Here is a 6000-nt window from a genome sequence, read left to right as displayed (position 1 = left end):
TTCAATATCCCATACATATTTTTCTTACCAAGTATATACCATTCCCTATAATTATCCTTTCTTCCCTAGTCTTTCCACAACATGGAATATATGGAATATATGGCAAATATATGGCAGGTATATTTTATTCCTTCTTTAAAGAATTTGCATTAATTATCTCAAATCACTGTCTTTTTCATACAAGTATTTATACATGATATTAAAAAAAGTAGCTACAAACCCTCTTGCCTGCATTAGGAGGGGCAAGAAGGCATCAGAAAATGATTAGAGATCTGAGTGAAAGTATTTTCTGCTTTACTTGCTAATTAACTTTCAAAGATGAGTTTGCATATAATTATCATTTTTAATATGTAGTTTCTTTAGAGTATATTTTATTTGTAATACATTAGAAATCAATGCCTTATGAAGAATTTGGTGGCATGATTCTCAACATCTACTGCACCATACTCTGAAGGAGTCAGGTTAGTATCTTCATTTTTCAGATTCCTGCCCAGCTTAAGCTCTAGATTTTATTTAGATTCCACTAAATAAGTAAACTCACACAATATACGACAAATGAAAGCCCAAAGAATGAAGGGCATATCTTGCTTCTGCTATTTTTCTAGCATATACTAAGAGATTTGTGTGTGTGTTTTTTCTACAATAACATCAGCAGTAATTTTACTCTTTTAGCTCCAAAAGACTTGAAAACAGGCACAGGCATTTTCCTGATTTCGATTTCAGATCACAGGATTGTCCCACATCTCGACGTAATGGCAGGTACTTGGCCATGATGCTTGATTGTGACAATGGTACTAGTTCTGCCACGTGTGGTTTCCTGGTTGGAGAAGAGGTAGCAGACTAGGTAGTTTAGTCTGTAGTACAGCTGAGAGGATCCTAACCCAGAACTTCTTTTCATAATCTTCCAATAGGCTCTATATGGTTCATATCCTGTATGTAAATGTATTCTTATTTCTTTGTCTGCATATTAACAATTATTGATAAAATAACTAATGACAGGAGTGTCATTCTTAACAGAATGATAATTTTGAGTTAACTAAGTGAACTAGATGAGTTTTAAGTTGGCAGTTTTTCTACTAACATGAGATAGGACATGGACAGTCCAAGGCATGCAATGTTAAAAGTGTTACTTAAATTATGAGCGGTAATAAATGATATTGGTTGAAGCAGTAGATTTAGAGATTTGTGACTGTGTTTCAATCAGGTTCTGCCATACACTCACTGTGTGATCTTTAGCAAGTTATTTACTTTATCTGTTTCAATCTCCTTATCTATATAGTAATAGTACTAACTTATAGCTCTGTTATGAAAATAATAAAAATAATATATGTAAAGAACCTAGAAAGATGTCTAACAGGGAGTAGTTTTATTTGTATCATTATATTTGTTACTACCATTGTTGTGGTTGTTGTTATTTGCCAAGATTCTATCCTACATGCGAGCTAACAAGTTAACCAGCCTAGCTTTTCAGATTACTGGTAGAAAGAAACGAGATTCTTAGGTCAGAAACAAAGGACAGTTGTTTACTCAAAGCAATAGCAATAAGCAGCTCATCATGTTGGCATCCATTTCCTGAGCCACAGTTCCTGCAGAACAACAAAAAGTGACGGGTTACATCCTAGAATAGGTTACATTATAAAAAGGAATTTCAAGCTAGGGAACTTGAATCTCTTGTAATGAACAATAAACTTGTCTGACTTTTGCCCCAGACAGAGACATTATTTGTATCATAATGGACTGTAGACAACTTGATTTTTCTACCATCTTATCTTTCAAGGCTGTTTGCTAAACAAACATACTTGAAAAGATAGTCTGGGACAAAGGCAGGCAGCGTCTTTCTTGACAATATGTGCACAAATACAGAGGCTCATGGAGAATTGTTTCAAAAAGATCTACCCCTTGTTTCTACACGGTCTTGGCTTCTGGTGAATTTTTTCATGAGTATATGCCACTTTATTGATTCCTCTGATCAATTTAGCTGACAGAGGCTTGGATTATATCTATTCATTGTATGTCATACAGCATTTAACCATGGCTACTATCAACTCTACTCCAAGAAGAAGGATGAAGCAAACCTGACATACTGACCACAACAGTGGTGTTCCATATTCTCAAACCCAAATCCCATAAATCATCAGGGTCTAGCTTAGAGATTGGGACATTTTTCCTGAAAGTTTTTGTATTAGCCTTTCTACTTATATTGAAGCATTAATCCATGCAAAACAGAATGTATTCACAATTGCACAGACTCAGCCCTGGCCCTCAAGGAGGAAGTCTAGGACTATTCTATCATCCCTAACAACCCTGGCCAGTGAATTGAGGATGACCTGAATATCTTTATGTGCCAAGGTGGTGTCATTGATTGTTTCAGGTAAAGACAGGAAACAAATTTCCTACCACCTTTTCTAACAGGATGACTCCCATTGCAGGGATAAACTGCCCTCAGGATGCATATAAATAATGAGACAGTGATCTCGCCAAGAAGCCCTCCTGAACCATCAAAGATAACCTTGTTTTGAAAAGAGCTCTGTAGTCCGAGGACTAAATGATCAACTGGCAATGTTTCCTTAAATACTTGAAGGTCTCTAAAGTCCAATTCACCATGTTTTATTGAGGAATGCAAGTTAGTGTCTGGTTTCTACACAAGAATTATAGTTTTGAAGCACACATGGTTCCCATGAGGGAAAGGTGTTATTTGCAATTGTCTAGGTCCTCCAACTGGGTCCTATATAAGTTCAGGGGCACAGGTTGGCAGTACTTCCAATGAAGCTGAGAATAAAATAAACATAAAATGGTCACAGGAAGAGACAAGTTATAATTATGAAACAGTCCTTCTGTAAAACGATGGACAGAAGTATTCACTCATAATTTCTCTCTTGCACTGTATGTATTTGCATATATATTTTTCTTTTATCTCTCTCTTTCTTTTGCCCATATTTTACATTTTTACTTAGCCCATGGTTGTGGAGATAGACTTTATATAATTATGAAATGTCAACACATAATTGTGATTGTACTAATGGATTGAGACTGAACACCTCCAAAAAGTATGCAATGACTGCCTAAATTTATTTCCTTTTTCTTTTTTAAGAGTTATTAAATGTGTATTTGTTGTTCAGTGCTGGCTCTATTGTGATTGATATGACCTTTTTGTTCTGTGTGTGTGTGTGTGTGTGTGTGCATGTGCAAATTTAGGTATCATAAGAAGGATATTTGTGAAAACAGAGTAGCCAATGAGTAAACTGTGGTAAATGTAGTTAACTGTCAATAAGGAAACTTCTTATATTTTGGAAGTTTGAAAACACAATGTAGTTTTGGATCAAGCAACATAATACTGGAATCCTAATTATGGGTCTTTCTGATTGAAGCAGTGATGGTATAGATTTTGGACCAGTGATTTCTTTCAATCTTCACCCAAGGATATGTTTTTATTAATTTTAGAGAGTGAGGAAGGGAGGGGCAGGAGAGAGAGAGAGAGAGAGAGAGAGAGAGAGAGAAAGAAAGAGAGAGAAAGAGAGAGAGAGATGAGAGATGAAAGAAACATTGATTGGATGTCTCCCATACGTGCCCTGACTGGGGACCAAAACCATAACCTAGATATGTACCCTAATTGGGAATCAAACCTGCAACCCTTGGGTATATGAAATGATGCCCCAACCAACTGAGCCACACAGCCAGGACACCAGTGATTTTTTAATCATAGAAGTGATAACATCCTTTTTTGCCCCAGTCCTATAGTGGAGATACTAAAATTTTCTTAAAAAGTTATCCAAGAGGAAAAACCAAGATGGCTACATAGGGAAACACCGGAAATTGCTGCCTCCCACAACAACTTAAAAAATACAATGAAAAGACAAAACTGACATCATCCAGAACTACAGAAAGGCTGGCTGAGTGGAAATTCTACAACTAGAAGGAAAGAGAAAAGCACACTGAGACTCAGAGGAGCTGCGGAAGTAAAGTTCAGAGGTACGGAGGCTCGAGCGTGTGCGGAAAGGGCTGGCAACTGAGAACGTGGCTGTCTTTTGGAATCGGGAGTGACTCACAAGCTCCCGACTGCTCTGAACTCCAGTTCCGGAAATTCTCTGGGGACCCAGGACTCATACGGGGAGAAACTGGACTGTCTGGAAGTGGGCAGAACTCGGAACTTGAGGGTGGCTTTCTCTCGGAGGTGCTTGCAGCAATTACCAGGACACTGAGACGTGGGGCCCCTTAGGGCAGGGCTGAGGATCAGCCATAGCTGCTTGCTCCACCCTGTTGATTCCCTGAGACCCCCGCCCCACCCAAGCTGTGGCAGAGGCTTTTGCATATGAATGCCCTGGCCCTTTGCAATCTCAAAATTACCTAACAAACTGCAGCTGGGCCAGACAGATGCAGAACTTCCAAGAGAAGGCCCAAGGCCCCACAGCAGTTTGCATTGCTTCACAGCTGGGCCTCATCTGGGAACCTCGAAACCCCCAAACTCCCAAAAAGGAAGGGGAATCTAAAGGTCTCTTCATAGCTCCTGCTGGGTAGCCTCAGGCAGAGGCTAAATTAGCACCTCCTTAGATCCAAGAGCCAGTGTACCCAGTGATCAGAATGGGACCATCCAGATTACAACTCCTCAGATCCATAAGGGACACACTCAGGGAGCAGACTCAGTGAGCACCAAAGCCCCACTGAAGCAAGTCTTGCCCCGGAGGGGTGTCTCCAGCACAGAAGTTCTCCCACTGCAGACACAGCTGATTCTCGCAGCCAATTGGCCTGGAGGTCAATTCCTCCCAGTGATACCTACAACAATCAAGGCTTAACTACAACATGACTACAACAAGACTGTGCACAAAGCCCACAAAGGGGTGCACCAAGAGTGTCCACCTTAGGTAATTGGGGAGGCTGAGCCACTGGGCCCTATAGGACACCTAGCACAAAGCCACTCTACCAACACAGGGAAGCATAAAAAATGTGGAGACAAAGAAACAGGTAACAAATGACAGAAATGGAGGAAAGCAAATGACTGCATATAGAGTTCAAAACCACGGTTATAAGGTTTTTCAAGAATTTTATGGAAACCGCCGATAAATTTAGTGAGACCCTGGAGGATATGAAAAAAGATCAACTAGAAATTAAGCATACACTGACTGAAATAATGAATAATATACAGAGATCCAACAGCAGACAAGAGAATCCCAAGGATCAAGTCAAAGATTTGAAATATGAAGAAACAAAAAATACCCAACTGGAAAAGAAAAAAGAATCCAAAAATATGAAGATAGAGTAAGGAGCCTCTGGGACAACTGCAAGCGTACCAACATCCGAATTATAGGGGTGCCAGAAGAAGAGAGAGGGCAAGATATTGAAAACCTATTTGAAGAAATAATGACAGAAAACTTCCCCTACCTGGTGAAAGAAATAGACTTACAAGTCCAGGAAGCGCAGAGAACCCCAAACAAAAGGAATCCAAAGAGGACCACACCAAGACACATCATAATTAAACTGCCAAGAGCAAAAGACAAAGAGAGAATCTTAAAAGCAGCAAGAGAAAGACAGTCAGTTACCTACAAGGGAGTACCCATACGACTGTCAGCTGATTTCTCAACAGAAACTTTGCAGGCCAGAACAGAGTGGCAAGAAATATTCAAAGTGATGAATGGCAAGAACTTACAACCAAGATTACTTTATCCAGCAAAGCTATCATTCAGAATTGAAGGTCAGATAAAGAGCTTCACAGATAAGAAATAGCTAAAGGAGTTCATCACCACCAAACCAGCATTATATGAAATGCTGAAAGGTATTCTTGAAGAAGAAGAAGAAGAAGAAGAAGAAGAAGAAGAAGAAGAAGAAGAAGAAGAAGAAGAAGAAGAAGAAGATAAAGATAAAAATTATGAACAGCAAATACATATCTATCAACAAGTGAATCTAAAAATCAAGTGAATAAAAAATCTGATGAACAGAGTAAACTGGTGAATATAATAGAACCAGGGGCATGGAAAGGGAGTGGACTGACAATTCTTGTGGGGAAAA

The sequence above is a fragment of the Myotis nattereri genome (genome assembly GCF_964212035.1).
Source record: "Myotis nattereri genome assembly, chromosome: 1".
Lineage (NCBI taxonomy): Eukaryota > Metazoa > Chordata > Mammalia > Chiroptera > Vespertilionidae > Myotis > Myotis nattereri.
This window is presented reverse-complemented; position numbering follows the sequence as displayed.